The sequence below is a fragment of the Ictalurus furcatus genome, chromosome 1, assembly GCF_023375685.1.
Source record: "Ictalurus furcatus strain D&B chromosome 1, Billie_1.0, whole genome shotgun sequence".
NCBI lineage: Eukaryota > Metazoa > Chordata > Actinopteri > Siluriformes > Ictaluridae > Ictalurus > Ictalurus furcatus.
This window is the reverse complement of record NC_071255.1, coordinates 33,570,041-33,587,689: the sequence shown is the minus strand read 5'-3', so window position 1 is coordinate 33,587,689 and position 17,649 is coordinate 33,570,041. Positions and strand designations below refer to the sequence as shown.

The 17,649-nt window shown below is 40.2% G+C and overlaps 1 protein-coding gene across 4 annotated transcripts in view; it reads right to left on the bottom strand.

Annotated features, from left to right (window-relative positions):
* Positions 1-6,248, bottom strand: part of nck1b (NCK adaptor protein 1b) — a 64,296-nt gene extending 58,048 nt beyond the window's left edge. For 2 of the 4 annotated variants that reach the window (XM_053636576.1, XM_053636568.1), the window contains exon 1: positions 5,907-6,248. The gene's annotated coding sequence lies outside the window, so the exon portion shown is untranslated. The remainder of the gene's footprint in view (positions 1-5,906) is intronic. The other 2 variants (XM_053636586.1, XM_053636595.1) reach the window with 1 other exon arrangement.
* Positions 6,249-17,649: the final 11,401 nt, after the last annotated feature.

The following is a 17,649-nucleotide window of genomic DNA, read 5'->3' as shown; positions in this document are numbered from 1 at the left end:
GAGGTTTTCCACCGTGGGAAAGTCCTCAAGACTTTCTGGGGTTTTTTTTTTGTGCGGGGTATTTTTTTCGTGCGTGTGTCTTATTTACTTAAAAAAGAAAAACACTGGTGAGGGAATGACTGTTTATTAAAACTACGGTCTGTCCGAATACTCGATCGTGATTGGCTGGAAGGTGTGCGTTAAAACCGTGTATACTACAGGTAGTTCCGGTCAGTCTAATCACCGCTCTGAATGAACGTGCTACCTATAAACAACTGTAACCATAGTAACATACAGTTAAACTCACAGCTTCGTTATTACTACAGACGCCGTAATTCATACACGCACATCCCTCTCTCTCTCTATGCTATTATCATCATCACCATCATCTCTCTAATATTTTGAGATACTGGATTTTTGATTTTCATGAGCTGCAAGCCATAATCATCGAGATTAAAACATAAAAAAAGACTTGAAACGTTTCACTTCCTGTGTAATGAATCTAGAAAATATGAAAAAGTTACACTTTTTGAATTCAATTACAGAAAACAAAAATTCTTTTTCCCACGATATTCTAACTTCCTGATACGCACCTGTACGTACACAGATATATAAACGCTCATTTATAACGATCACTCAATCCTAGCTCAGCAGTACAGGTGTGCGTGTCATTACGCCTGACGTTCCTGGAACGTTACAGCCTGAACACGTCACCGATGTGTTTTAAGACCTCGTTAAAGTGCTTGACGTTACACATATAAACACGATGTCTGAAAGGTTGGAACCATGATATATAGAGGACAGGAGATACAGAGCTGTGCGGTCATCATGCTGTGACCTTGGCCATGCCCTTCACCACCTGGGTGTATTTTCTGAAAAATGTGTGTGAATTCTGACTGTTACTCAATTACCAGGAAGGCGCGTGGACTTCCTCTCCCCTGACGAGCACACGGACGTGGGATTTCTACTGCTTCGGGGGAAGTTCCGTGTGCAGTGCGGCACACGAGGGGTGTACTAAAATAACCTCCGTGTAGGCTGCGCTCGTTCGTCCTCCCATTCAAAATGAGAATATATAATCATACATACACATATATACAGTATCTCACAAAAGTGAGTACACCCCTAACATTTTTGTAAATATTTGATGATATCTTTTCATGTGACAACACTGAAGAAATGACACTTTGCTACAATGTAAAGTAGTGAGTGTACAGCTTGTGTAACAGTGTAAATTTGCTGTCCCCTCGAAATAACTCAACACACAGCCATTAATGTCTAAACCGCTGCCAACAAAAGTGAGTACACCCCTAAGTGAAAATGTCCAAATTGGGCCCAATTAGCCATTTCCCCTCCCTGGTGTCATGTGACTTGTTAGTGTTACGAGGTCTACGAGGTGTGAATGGGGAGCAGGTGTGTTAAATTTGGTGTCATTGCTCTCACACTCCCTCATACTGGTCACTGGAAGTTCAACATGGCACCTCATGGCAAAGAACTCTCTGAAGATCTGAAAAAAGAATTGTTGCTCTATATAAAGATGGCCTAGGCTATAAGAAGATTGCCAAGACCCTGACACTGAGCTGCAGCACGGTGGCCAAGACCATACAGCGGTTTAACAGGACAGGTTCCACTCAGAACAGGCCTCGCCATGGTCGACCAAAGAAGTTGAGTGCACGTGCTCAGCGTCATATCCAGAGGTTGTCTTTGGGAAATAGACGTATGAGTGCTGCCGGCATTGCTGCAGAGGTTGAAGGGGTCGGGGGTCAGCCTGTCAGTGCTCAGACCATACGCCGCACACGGCATCAAATTGGTCTGCATGGCTGTCGTCCCAGAAGGAAGCCTCTTCTAAAGATGATGCACAAGAAAGCCCGCAAACAAACAGTTTGCTGAAGACAAGCAGACTAAGGACATGGATTACTGGAACCATGTCCTGTGGTCCGATGAGACCAAGATAACGTGAACCAATAACGTGAACAACGTTCTGTATTAAATTCACCGCTAACCAGTGCCTGATGGCTTTAATGGTCATTAAACAACATTCAACAGAATCTGTCCACTGATCACTTACGCAACAGGACACACCAGATCCTCCGTTTCCATCTGTAACCGCGCAACGACGCACTTGCTGCCTATCTCGGGCAGTGCGCTTTTGAAAAAGAGATTCGCGATCTCATGAGCGTTTCCTGGTTAAATAAAGGTTCAATAAAATCAAGTAAACGCTGCAATGTTCAGAGGAGCTTGCGATTTTTAAAAGTTTCCGCAGATTCGTGACGTCATCACGACGCCCGTTCATTCAAAACCGTCTTCGATTCACGTCCGTTGAACGTGAGTACGGCTAAAAGGCCGAGCGAAACGTTTTTCGTGGGAGATTGTGATCTTTCGTGGGAGATTGTGATCTTTCGTGGGAGATTGTGTTGTCTAGTAGTTTTCTGCAAAAAAAAAAAAAATTAATTCACAAATTTAACAAAAAAAAAAAAAAAAAAAAAAAGCCACAGCAAAATGGATTGTTTTTGGCAGGAACATTCGCAAAAAAAATGATAAAATAATTTTTTAAAAATCGAAACCCTGCACGGACTGTATAAGCGCTCTCGGATGGTAGAGGCATGGAAAAGAAAAAAAAAAAAAGTGACTTTATAGCTATTTTATCTTCTTATCATCAAAATCAGTCAGATGAAAACGCGCTCGTGTCGCTGTGAGCAGCGTAACTGAGGACACGTGGAGTTCACTGGTCTGAGTACAAACCACCAGATCCTCATCTAAACCTGAGCGCGTGTGTGGAAGCCCTGTTGAGAGCCAGCTTTAGTTAGAGAGAGAGAGAGAGAGAGAGAGAGAGGGAGAGAGGGAGGGAGGGAGGGAGGGAGGGAGGGAGGGAGGGAGTGAGAGAGGGGGAGAGAGATCGATCGAGAGAGAGGGAGGGAGAGAGGGGGGGAGAGAGAGAGAGAGAGGGAGAGAGAGAGCGCGGGAGGGATAGAGAGAGAGCGAGAGAGAGAGGGGGAGAGAGGGGGGGGGAGAGAGGGATAGAGAGAGAGGGAGAGAGAGGGGTAGAGAGAGAGAGAGAGCGGAATAGCGAGAGAGGGATAGAGAGAGCGGGAGGGATAGAGAGAGAGAGAGAGAGAGCGCGAGAGAGAGGGATAGAGAGAGCGGGAGGGATAGAGAGAGAGCGAGAGAGAGAGATGGAACAGAAACCAGTGTTGACAGACTAAACACAGACGTGACCGGGTTTATCAGCTGGATAACCGTGTGCTCGGTAAAAGGAAATAACAGGAGCGCGGATGGAAGAATGGATGGTTTGGTGTAACATGTGCGGTTTGGAGCCGAACGTACGAGTCTCAGAGATGGTACCGAACACAAAGACAAGCTGCTGAAACGCTCAGCTCAGGAAAACATACTGAAGGTTCAGTACTTCTGATTTATGAGTTGAGCGCGATCACTAAACTTCTCGGTTTAACCTCCATCTGTTTTACGGCTCTGTACGTTCGACGAAAGGACGACCGGAAGAAACCGAGCTGCCGCTAATCGCCATCTCATTTCACACGATTACGCTTAAACATCCTCTTCAACTCCGGATATCAGCGACGTGACAAAGATAATGACAAGCTTCAATCACGCTGAAGGAGAAGGAGCTTCCTGAAGTTCTCGTGAACAACGTTATTAAACGACGCTCGGAGAGAAAAAGCCGCAGATCCTTAGCAATTAAAGACGGCAATCTCACGTCCCTGCGAGTACAATCAATTCGACGATACGCAGCACGAAAGTTCACGACTGATCGTCTCCGTCTCAGGTGAACCGCGCGAAGTTTCACAACACGCTCTCAGACTGACGGTGACGGAGAACGATAAGTGACGAATCGAAAACACAGCTCTCTGGCAGTAAATCAGCACGGCATGTTTGGAGAAAGAAGAACATCAAGCCCAGAGCGAAGCACGGTGGTGGGAGCATCGCGGTATGGAGCTGCTTGGCTACAACCAGTAGCGGTATTAAGCCTCTGGTATACTTAGTTGTTTTTAACGTGTACGCTAGCGTATGCGCACAGTCGTATAGTCTCGTAGCATAACAATGTACACACACATGCATAACCACAACCTGCACTACCGCTCCTGACCTACAGGAGTCAGTACAGAGCAGTAACACAGGTCTTCATACATTGAGGTGTTCATAGTGTACATATTACTATTATTATTATCATCATCATTGTTTACTACTTTTATTCTTCTATTCCTATCGTATATATATTTTAGACATTTTTTCAATTCTATTCCTATTTAATGTGTATTCTTTCCCTTCTGTTTTGTGTGTGTGTGTGTGTGTGTGTGTGTAATTGAACTGCTGTAACCAGGGAAAAATCAATAAAGTTTATCTTATCTTATCTTCTGGTGTGAAGGATGACAACGAAGAAGAATCACAACAACACGAAGAACAATGATTGGGCAATCTCTCGCCACAATCAGCACCCATATACGAATCCTTATCTCTTCACCGACTACCTTGAGAATCAACGGCCCTGGCTCACTCTCGCCATCTTGTGGAACAACTAAATAGTGCTAAAGAATTAAATGCGCATGTGTGCATGGAAAAATCGGGCGGAGATCATATGCTTCCGATGACGAAATTTGCGTCAAAATCCATTCCTAGCATACACGTAAGAACTGAAGCGTTCTTTCGGATTTACACGTCATACCGGGACATATTAGAGGCAAATTTAATCTGGGGACAACAAGTCAACGATGCCAAAATAACTCAAGAAGCGAACGTTTTGTCTCAGATCGCATACCTGTGTACAATTTTAGACGGTCAGTGAGTACGAACACGGAGCAATCTTCCTACTGCGGTTCGTTTTTGACTTATAAAAACCCCTCAAACTCATCCGCAGCTCTGTTTAGCATACCTGCAGTACGGAAGACGAGACGGTTTTGATTTGAGACGCGGATCATGACGACAATCACGACGACGGCAGAACCTTTTACGAGGGACGTTTAGGTTCGGATTAAGGTTTAAACCTTCCGGATGGACGTAAGATACTACAGTTTCTTGTGATGGAGAGAAATGATATTTTAAAAGAAATATGAATAGTTTTGTTTGTTTGTTTTTTTAAAGAATTGAGATTAATATGCGTAATGAATTGATTTATAAATCACATTGTGGCATCTTGAATAGCAAAATCAATTGAGTATTGAAATACATATCCTAGTTAAGGGTGCTGATTAAAGATGATCAGGTTATTATTATTATTATTATTATTATTACATATATTTACAAATTATAAAGAATTACTTACAGCCATGATGATGAAATGAAAGTACTGGGGGTTTTTTTTCTACATTGTGTGCTGAGCCTTCGTAGACTTAGTATCTGTGCTTTTGCTATTTATTATTTATTATAATTATTTAACATTTTCAGGAGATTTAGGACACTATACATGATTATTTTCCTTATGCCTTAAAGCTAGTCAGGTTAACTTAACCTAGCTAACACAAATCTCAGCTTGCGAGTTCAATTATTCCTTCAGCATCATTGTTTAAACCTCTAATTTATCCTAAAAAAATAATAATAATAATAATAATAATAATAATAATAATAATAAACCAAACTATTTCTCAGCATAAAGCCTGAATTAAAATCATCTCAATTTTACTCCTCACATTTTCCCCTCAATACAATTTCCACTCGTTTGTCCTAGCAATACAGACATTTCCACGAACCGCATCCTAAACGCCCGAGATTTACATATATAGTGTACTAGATAGGGTGCATACACCATTATGACGCGCCCTCTGTAGTGCACTTGAACATAGAGTAAGGAGCGCGTTTGTAATACGGCCAATACCGATTACCTGTTAGCATTCCAGCGCTTTTCCAGAGCTAGCAACTAAAAAAAAAAATAACAAGCCAAAGAGCAAATAAAGGTTTGCAGAAAATTAAATAACACTCACCTTACCTGCAAGATAAATCGTTTTATCTGTTATTCATCCGGTTTATCTGAGCAATTCTGTGTATAAGACATTTAGCACCACTCCGCTGATGTAGAAGTAACGCTCACCGTTCGCCTTTATGGGAAGCTTTTCCAACGTTATTTTCCCTAAACGACAAATCCCGCCTCTTGCATTACGATAGGCTAGATTCACACACTCTGGATTGTCTTAGCCAATCATATCACAGAGAGTCGGACACCATAGCCAGTCATATAACCCAGGAAGCGGGACTTGAGAGAAACGGTTTTCCAGTATCCAGAGTATCTCGGCGTGAGAAATTCCGCCTCCGTTGCCAGTAGAGACCAGTCCTTGTCGATTCTCATTGGTTGCCCATCAGGATTCGTTACTCTCATTGGCTGAAATCTACGTCTGTCAAAGTATAGCCTTTCGTTGAAATGCTTTTCTGTTACTAATTGAAAAGATTAGGTTTGATTTTTGATTTTTGTATTTGTTTAAATGTTATTTATAAATGTATTTACATGTCACAGGGTGACACACAGCAGACTTTTAGTTGTTTACTGCGTGATAATGGTGTGTTTAATGGTGTGGTGGTGAGGTTTAAAAAAAAGGCATATTTTTTTAAAAAAAAATGTGTTTAAAAGAAAATAAAACCATGAACGTGTAAAAAGTTGCTTTTTGGCTGTGACAGTATGAAGAAATTATACAAAGAGTCATATTAAAATGATTGTTTATCTAAATATTTGAAATTTATTGAAGCTCTGCAAATAGGTGATGCTAAACTACTGAAAATAGCATAAATAATATAAATAACAATAATAATAAAGTATTTATTCGTGTAAGCTTGGTGTAACATTGTGAAGAAATTCTTCAATTTAGGGCAAAACTCACATTTAACCCTCAAATACCGTGGTGTTCCACAAGGTTCCGTTTTAGGCCCACTGCTTTTTTCTTTATATATGCTACCTATGGGTCAAATTATTCGTAAACATGGAATTAGCTTCAGCTGTTATACTGATGACACACAGTTGTATGTTTCAGCAAAGCCACATGCCAGACACCAGTTTAAAAAAGTTAAGGAATGTGTAAAGGACATTAGACACTGGATGCTTATTAACTTCCTCTCACTTAATTCTGATAAGAAAGAAGTATTTGTACTAGGACCACGTGTAGCTAGAAGTAAGCTTTCTGGTTAAATAGTAACTCTGGATGGTCTTTCTGTTTCATCATGTGCAGCAGTAAAAGACCTTGGAGTAATTATTGACTCCAGTCTTTCATTTGACGCTCATGTAGACTAGGATAGCCTTCTTGATGCTCATGTAGACTAGGATAGCCTTCTTGACACTCATGTAGACTAGGATATAGGATTTCTTTCATCTCAGAAATATTGCTAAGTTAAGAAATATAATGTCACTACATGATGCAGAAAAATTAGTTCATGCGTTCATCACCTCTAAGTTATTATTATTATTGTAATTCCTTACTGTCTGGATGTTCCAGTAGGAGCATAAACAAGCTCCAGTTAGTCCAGAACGCTGCTGCAAGAGTCCTTACTAGAACCAGAAGATATGTCCACATCACCCCGATCTTATCCATACTGCAATGGCTAGCAGTAAAATTTCACATCGATTATAAAATACTACCATTGACCTATAAAGCTCTGAATGGTCTCGCGCCACAGTACCTGAGCGAACATTTGGTCTTTTATGAGCCGCCACGCCTACTTCGATCAAAAGGTGCAGGATATTTGTTAGTACCTGGAATAGTGAAGGCTACAGCAGGGGGCAGAGCTTTCTCTTACAAAGCCCCACAGTTATGGAACAGCCTTCCAATTAGTGTTTGGGACTCAGACACAGTCTCAGTGTGTAAGTCCAGGCTGGAAACATATTTGTTTACACGAGCTTTTTGTGAATAGTTTTTCTTTAGGTAAAGGAGCAGATCTAGAGGCTCACAGTGATAGAGTGTTGTGGTGAACTGGGATGTTTGGATGCTGAAGCCCCTCCACTTTCATGTCTTCACCCAGGTTTGTTGATGGTGGACTGGCTGGCTGCTTTATGTCCCAGAGAGCCCTCATGTCTGTGTTACCTTCTGGCTCTCCCATTTAGTTACACTGTCATAGCTAGTCTTGATGGAGTCCCTGCTTGCACTCACACAAAGTACATTATCCTTAACCATTACAGGACAATAACCATACCTAATAATCTCTCCCTGTCTTTCCCTCTCTCTCCCTCTCTCTCTCTGTTGAGCTACACATGATACTCCTGAGATGCCAGTGATCCTGACCCCTTCTGCTCTCCGGACCTGACTGATCCATCCGGATGCCCTACTTCTGGTTGGAGTTCTCATCAGTTGGAATTCACCTGCTGCTGCTGAGGATGTCCCCATCATCATTGAGATCACTGAGATTACTGATGATGGTACCACTTAAAAACTATAAACATGGCTTTGGACCTCAATTCATATGAACAGTTATGCTATGATGGCGAGGACTGCACTTGCTACGATAGCTTTAGGACTGTAATTACCACAATCAGTTTTGGACTCAAGTCTCAATCAGTGATCAGTGGAGAAGTTCAACAAAACAGACTTCATGTAGAAACTGTAATGCATTTCCTGGTTACACAACTGCACTATTTGACCATGTAGTATTAGTACATTTATAGAAGGGGTGTATTTATTTATAATCGCACTATCTGGTGTCACCCAGATGAGGACTAGTTCCCTTTAGAGTCTGGTTCCTCTCAAGGTTCCTCCCTCATATCGTCTCACGGAGTGAGAGTTTTTCCTCACCACCGTCGCCTCTGGTTTACTCATTAGGGATAGATTCATACATTTAATATCTATATCCTGAAAAAAAAAAAATATATATATATATATATATATATATATATATATATATAAATCTTGTTTAAATGCAGATGCTGACAAGTTTGTGTTTTTCATATGTTGTGAAAATAAAGACAGTCAGCAGGTGGGAAAATGTTTCGTTTTTTTGCGGTGTGTGTGTGTGTGAGATTTTATGTTGAAAATGACAGGTTCTGTGTTATTCTACCCATCATAGGACTGGGATATGGTGCTTCATCTTGAACCCAGGTTTTATATCATATAAACAGAACAGATCGACTTTCAAGGAGAGGTGTGCAGTCTGAGATTCAGGATTTTCCCTTTATTTTAATCCGGTCCTAAGTAACTAGTAACTTGCTACTTGAGTAGTCTTCTCATCGGATACTTTATCACTCTTACTCAAGTCATTATTTACATTAATACTTCTTCTCTTACTTAAGTTAATTATTTTTATAAGTAGTTTTACTTGTACTTGAGTACCATTTTGGCTACTCGACCCAACTTCGTGAAGATCTAACGTAAACATTTCATGTTTCAGTTTAAAGAAGCAATATATCAGGAATATTTATGTGATTTGATACACTTCGTATCATTTAATATCTGCTGCTTCTGTGTGCATCAAAAGCCACAACCTAATACTGAAAGAGGAATTTTTTTTTTTTTAAACCAAAAAAAAACCCCTAAAACCTTTCTCTTTCGGAGTTGTGGCCAAATTGAAAGAAAAAAGGGGGGGGGTGTAAGGGTTTTCCTAAATGTCATCTCTGGAAATGTCTTACTCTGGCACACAGTAAAGACCGCTTATTAATGTAATAGCTCATCCAACCAGACATTGCGTAATTAAGTGGGTCATTCCCTGTATGTGGTGTTTTTCGGATGTTAAGACACTGGAAAAACTGGTTAACACTACAACGTGTTTATTGTATTTTATTACTTTTCTATTTTTCAGGAAAAAGGAGAACTTTTCCTGGGCTTCTCGGGGCCCAAGGCAGTTCCCAGTGCGAAAGTCTGCTGTCCTGACATTTCGTCCTACCAGGGCTTACTTCGTATGCGCACATCAATATTGCATTATTGCCTAATAAGAATCTTCTTCAAAGTTGCACTGAATTATTTCACGTAGTCACAGACGCGAAGCAGAAACCCAGCAGTAGGATTTTTCGACATGGTAGGATGGATCGATAGATAGAGCTATAATTCCGCGCTATGGTAGGAAAGGTAGGACAGATTGACATGCAGAAATATGTTTTGTTTTTTTTAAATTTCCACTACAAAAAATATTTGTAAGAAAATCAGAAATCAACTGAGATAAATTGAGGGTGAAATCTATTCATTAAAAAAATATTGTACTGGTTAATGCTGGTTATCCTGGCTAAATTGCTCATTGCTCATGGTAATAGACATCTAAACTGCTAACATATAACAACATTCATCCTGAATGGATATAAGGAGTGAGGTCGCTTTACAACTGCGATGATATTTGTTATTTTTATGAACTGGATGGATGGGTGGTGGTATCTGGTCTCAAACCGAGACCTCACCGTCAGTGTTCAAACCCTATCCAGTATATAACAGATTCATTTCTAATGCATTGTGTCCATGTTTAATGGATGCCTCAGTGGAAACATGTACTCCTGTAATTTGTTTTGAGTCACAGTCGAGGGAGCTGAATGGAGGGCTGCATGACACACTTCAGGATGCAATCTGTTTCCTGCACAAACAGATGGAGCCACTGTACTCGTGCTACAGCACCCCTCCCTTTCCCTTTCATACTGCTCACCATAAACACACACACACACACACACACACACACACTCATACACTCTGCTACCCACTAGACATAAGCATTAAATTTAAACCAACAGGCTGATTGTGTGTGGTTTAGTGCATAAAAATGCTAATTGTATTACACCTTTCATTCACTGTCAGAAAACTAGAGAACGCAAACCCACTGCTCAGACATCTTCCTGCTTCCGAATCCTGAACGTAATGCTTCAAAATATAAATCTGGTCATTAAAATTCAATCCGAATATCTGTTCATGCTGCGAGAAACTGAGAGTTCTAGATATAGCAAGAAGGCTGCTGTATTTAGCACGTCATTGTGCTGAGTGATTGGTTTCACCACAACAGCAGACCGAGCGCTGTGAAGCACCACCTGGAGGAACCATGTGGAGAAGCACTAAGGCATTCCCATCAGCGTGGAATAGGAAAACATGCCCTGTCAACTATCCATCATCTTTTAATACAATGCTCACGCTCAGGGCAAAAAAAAAAAAAGTGAAAAACCTAGGATTCGACATAAACATAAATGAAGATAAAAAACAAACAACAACAACAACAAAAAAAGGATAATGTATGGGATTTTTGATAAAAAAAAATCTGACAAAAAATGTGGGTGGTTATATCGCTGCTGAGATCATTTTAAACAGATTGTGAGTGAATTCAAAAATGGCAAAAGACAATGGACAGAAGAACAAAAAATAAGCACCCATGGACTTTATTAAAGATTTGAAGTTTTGGTAAATATTTTGTAAATATATGTAAATAAATGATACTTGTGAATTAATTGCATATCTTGTGTATTTACCGTTACAAATATGTATATCTCTAAATTGTAAATTTAAAGGTCTCATTGTAATGAGTTTTGAAACGACTCAATAAAGTTTGATTGAGAAAGCAACACTAGGTAATTTTCATTATTGCGGTTGTAACACTGCTCGTAGGCTGTAGATGATAGCATGCACAATAAATTAGCTGAGGTAACAAGGGAGGCTTAAGCTTTATGCAACAAAGAATGCCATTTAGTGTTTAAAAAAAAAAAGGCTATGAATACAGCATAGATTATTTGGCATATTTAAATATTCAAATAGTATGTATTGTATGTTAGGAGAAATATGATCCATCACATAGTAGTGGTTGCATAGACTATTAATACACAAGCTAGTCGTCATTCGTGGGGATGTCGACTACTCAGGGTGGTGGAGAAAACAGCAAGACACATGCAAAAGAAAGCAGGCGAAATATACTTCATTAGTCTGAAAATATTTTACACTAGATGAAGGGAGTCCTACAGTCAAGGCTTTTATTTTTATTTTGCCTTAATGGACTGTTCGAACTTTTTGAAGAGGTGTCCTTGAAACGGTTTTTAATCCCTTTAAAGCTAAATAATAAGAATAATTAAAAAAAAAAAAACCTAAAAGCCCTTGCATTATGGCAGAGTAATGTGCGAAAGAGCACTCTCGGAGCCGCGGGTTGCACATCACTATCCGATCACACTCAGCTAGATTAGAGCCTGAAGGCCGATCCAGACTCGTTTGTGGATGCTACTTATGCTGAGGTTGAACATGGTGGAGATCTAACTCCCAGAAGCTGCTACAGACAGGTTTAGAATCAGTCATTTCAGCTGGGATTAGCTTCAGCTAATCAGCTGCAGTTTAAAAATTGGTACGTCCTTAAATAGTATAAAATGATACATAAATTGGTTCTTTTTCACATTTATTGCACTGATTTATTTATCTTTGTCAATAACACTGTAGCAGAAAAAAGCGGAAACTGATGGTAGAAGTGTAATGTGGAGTCAGTGTGTGGTTGTTTACTGAAGTGTTCGGCGTGGGCTTTGCTGCTCAAATAAAACGACCCCCAAAATTGTAATGTCCTGAAACAGTTTTTGCTTCAGCTATTGAAAAGATAACTAGTTGACTAGACGACTGCGTTTCTGAGTTACTGCTTAACTAGTAAAAATTAGTAGCCATGTAACCGCTACGCTAAAAAAAAAGTTATTTAAGTGTTCAATTATCCGATACATGAATTTTCCACTCACACATCCCTAAACTGTTACACTGTTAAAATGTCAATTCAAGTCTTGCTAAAATTGTGGTTATATTATAAACCCTGTATTAACATATTTAATTCAACTTAAAAAAAAATAATAAAACAATCTAGATATGCTAATTAGGCACTTTTAGGACATAGCATATATTTGCCTTACGACTGATACTAAGTCTGTCAAATATCAACTCTAGACTTTCATTACGTTATAGTCTCACAGTAATTTATCATCTCACAGTAACTTACAGTGGTGCCTGAAAGTTTGTGAACCCTTTAGAATTTTCAATATATCCGCATAGTAAATGTGACCTAAAACTTCATCAGATTTTCACTCAAGTCCTAAAAGTAGATAAAAGGGAACCCAATTAAACAAATGAGACAAAAATATTATACTTGGTCATTTATTTATTGAGGAAAATGATCCAATATTACATATCTGTGAGTGGCAAAAGTATGTGAAGCTTTGATTTCAGTATGTGGTGTGACCCCGTGATCAGCAATAACTGCAACTAAACGTTTGGGGTAACTGTTGATCAGTCCTGCATGTCGGCTTGGAGGAATTTTAGCCCGTTCCACAGTACAGAACAGCTTCGACTCTGGGATGTTGGTGGGTTTCCTCACATGAACTGCTTCCTTCAGGTCCTTCCACAACATTTCTATTGGATTAAGGTCAGGACTTTGACTTGGCCATTCCAAAACATTACCTTTATTCTTCTTTAACCGTTCTTTGATAGAACGACTCGTGTGATTAGCGTCGTTGTCTTCGACTTGGTCGCTGTCTTCGACTTGGCTGCATGACCCACTTTCTCCTGACATTCAGTTCACGGACAGATGCCCTGACATTTTCCTTTAGAATTCGCTGGTATATTTCAGAATTCATTGTTCCACCAATGACGGCAAGTCGTCCTGGCCCAGATGCAGCAAAACAGGCCCAAACCATGATATTACCACCTCCATGTTTCACAGATGGGATAAGGTTCTTATGCTGGAATGCAGTGTTTTCCTTCCTCCAATCATAACGCTTCTCATTTAAACCAAAAAGTTCTACTTTGGTCTCATCCATCCACAAAACATTTTTCCAACAGCCTTCTGGCCTGTCCACGTGATCTTTAACAAACTGCAGATGGGCAGTAATGTTCTTTTTGGAGAGCAGTGACTTTCTCCGTGCAACCCTGCCATGTTGTTAAGGCTTACGGAGTAATAAATCATTCAAATCTTATTAGGGACATAATCTTTCCAAATTTTGAGCTGTTATTCTCCACACACATTGGTTTGTGTTCTTTCTGTGTTTCTGTCTCCTCCGTGTGTTTCAGATTCCTGATGTATCTCCTCCCACCACCTGGATGTGTGCTGATGTCATCAATGTGACAGCATTTAATTCACCGCTGGAGTGAACACCCCAGCCTTTGGCTCATTTGCTTGGGTGTTAAGATTGTGCTTTGTGATTTATAATACTTTTTCACTGCTTGATGTACGACCCTAAGCTTGTTTATTGCATATTGTCATTAGCCTGCCCCCTTCAATTTGGTCCTGGATATTTGTATATATTTCTATAGTGTAAATATTCGTGTTTGTTATCCGAGTCACCCGGGTGCAGGGTTTGGCTGCCATTTTTATTGGGTTTGGGTGTTTGTCTCTGGGTGCATCTCAATCAGCTCCCTAGTTAGTCAGGGCATCGATCAGGGAGGCGGCTATTTTAAGGGCTGTCTCAATTGCAAAATCCTTCCAGTTCACCGGAATGTTCACTCCTTAAAAAATCCCACAATGCACCGCAAAAAACCAGGGCGCGTCGATCGATGCTCACTATGTTCCCTTACGGGAAATGACGTCATGTTTTCTGAAGCCTCTCGGCTAAAAAAATAATGGTGGACGAACTCTCAGACAGCTTCGTCTACAAATGTAAGTAGCTTGTTATCGTTGTTGTAGCTCCCACATGATTACTTACATTTTTTTTTTTACTTTATTTGACGTTCTATGTACGGTTTGTTTGAGTCTAACCACTTTTAAGTGTTTAATGACTAAAAAAATCATCTTCTAGCTACCCTATGATCCTGCTTGACATGTTATGACAGAAGTGCGTGTGATTAAGCTAACAATTTTAAATAACATAACATTCAGTGTCCCAATGTGTAGTGAGCCAGGGTCTTTACCAGTGCCCAAACTCATGTACACGATATACTGATTCATGAGTTGCTGAACTAGGGAACTGGTTGAGACAAACCCTCTGTTTTTGGTTAGATAGTGAGAAAGGGAAGCAGTTGTTTTTTTTATTGGGGTGTACCCCGCCTTGTGCCCGATGCTCCCTGGGATAGGCTCCAGGTTTCCCCGTGACCCTGAAAAGGATAAAGGGGTATAGAAGATGGATGGATGGATGTTTTTCTTTATTAAAATAGGCAGGTCTTCAGTGGGTTTTTAGTTATTAGTTTGGTGGTGACGGAATTTCCCGGTGACTGTGTGTATATTCCTGACAATATACATGGTCCTGTATGTTCTATATATAAATTCTTCCGTATTCAAACTGCAACAACAAATAAATCAAATCTCCATGGGTTTTTCACTGTCACTGTAGGTCAAAAGTTTGGAGACACCAGGATTTTGGCCATTTTTTTAAGAACATTTTAATGCCTAAGCAGACTAACCACATTTTGAAAAAACCTTTGTGACATTCGTAGAACTAAAAAGCTCTACCTTAGAGGCTTGCAAAGCTGAATGTTTTTTGTCTTTATATTGACTTTTGTTATCCAGCTCATCCCATGGTGTCCGCATCTGCACGTGTTCATGATGTCCACAAATGGTAAATGGTCTGCATTTATATAGTGCTTTTTTTTTTTTTTAAACCTTAGAGGTTCTACAAAGCGCTTCACACTGGTTCTCCATCATTTGGTGGTTGAAATGTGTGCTTACAAGTGTCTTCACTCACACTCACACACCAATGGTAGCAGACCTGCCATGCAAGGTGCTAGCTTGCCATCGGGAGCAACTTGGGGTTCAGCGTCTTGCCCAAGGACACTTCGGCATGTGGGCCGGGAATCTAGCCGCCAACCCTACATTTGGTGGAGAACCTACTCTACCACCTGAGTCACAGCCTCCACAAAGCCATCAGCGTCCAGTCTATCATTTGCTGGTTCAAAATATGCTTCCCTCAGTCTAATTTGTTTCTTGGCAAAGCCTGCACCCACTCAAAACCCCTTGAAATCTTAGCTAGGAGTTTGTTATCACTGGAGTTTGTTGAGAACAAAGTACAACTTCCATTTGAGAACGAAAAAAAGACATCATTAATAGTTTATTTTCTCATCGAGTGGCATTAGGACTGCAACAGAAACTATCAAACAGCTTATTAAATCAAGCTGCTAATTTCATCTGCAACATCCATCATCTGAGTTGGAGCTAATGAGCAGGCTGTGAGAGTCTGATTCTGCCAGCGTACATGTTTTGTAATATGTTTGGGGAATCTTGAAGTGAGTCATTTCTCTGCAAATGGAAAATGACAAATGTTTCAGTGAATCACAAGCATTTGAGACAGTATTGATTAGGGTTTTTTTTTTTGTCCTAAATGCACCACTGAGGAAGTGGAAGACCAGCACGTCATGGATCTGTGATTCATTCAACGTTTAGAGCTTCATTATGGTTCAAGGCACAGATGGCACTGCATCATTCATCTGGAATTTGTATTCATTTTAAATGTTTCATTTCTTCTACAGCTTTGAGGTGTACAGCGCCCTCCACTAATATTGGCACCCTTGGTAAATATGAGCAAAGAAGGGTGTGAAAAATTGTATGCATAACAAACACCTATATTTAACAAAGATATTTGTTTTATTTGGAATTGTTTGATATCCATGAGATCAGAGTATTTTTGTCAATTTTTTGAACAAAAGACAGCCTTCTTTGCTCATATGTACCGAGGATATATATATATACACACACACACACACACACACACACACACACACACACTATATATATATATATATATATATATATATATATATTCAATCAATATTAATGATTACGCCTATGTCAGTAGTGTGCAACTCTTTGCGGGATAATTATTCTCCATTATATCACAGTGCTGTTGAATACTCGATTCTGATTGGTCAGGAGGCTTTATATCAACGCACTCATTCTAATACATTATTGTTTCTATAGTCACCACGAATTCCACATAATCTAAGACTAATACTAAATGGATTAATAAAATGTGCTGTTGGTTAACAAAATAAAATGCATATGTTGATATGGTAACGTTTCCTGTAAGGAGGTAACGTTTATGTGACACGCACGGAAGGAGTCTCCAGTGTCACGGGAAAGAGCTTGTGCTTTCTGGTTTCTCTCTAACATGACAAGAGATATACATTGTTTAGTTACATACACATTATTTGATCATGAGGGCAGAGTTTCCCAAAAGCATCACAGCACAAAGATCCTTGTTAAATGGTAGAGCGAGCATCACGATGAACACTCTCTCTCCCAGTCAAGATCAGTTTAACTTTAAACTCCAAGCCCAGGTTTATATTAGAGCAGGGAAAATCACCAAACAGTGCTGCTCTCCAGAAAAAACGACTGTAATTCTTTTACAGTGGAAACAACAACAGAAGAAGGGTGTTTGTAAATATATCCATCCATCCGTTTTCCGTACCACTCATCTTACGCAGGGTCGCAGTGAGCCTGGAGCCTATCCCAGGGATCTCGGCGCACAAGGCAGGGGACACCCTGGACGGGGTGCCAACCCATCGCAGGGCACACTCACACACACGTTCACACACTGCAGACATTTTTAGAAATAATCAGCCTACATTGCATGGCTTTGGACTGGGTGAGGAAACCGGCGTACCCGGAGGAAATCCCCCAAAGCACGAGGAGAACATGCAAACCCAGTGCACACAGGAATCGAACCCCCAACCCCGGAGGTGTCGTTATTAGTTATTATCCTGTCTGACTCATCACTTGAATCGTACGGATTTTCTCACAATCACAATAGCACAAAAATAAGCACTCTGTAAATAATGTCAGCTTGGATCTAATGATTGGAGAGTTCATGAATGAAGCGCTCTATAGTCTGAGCAAATATCTAAATAG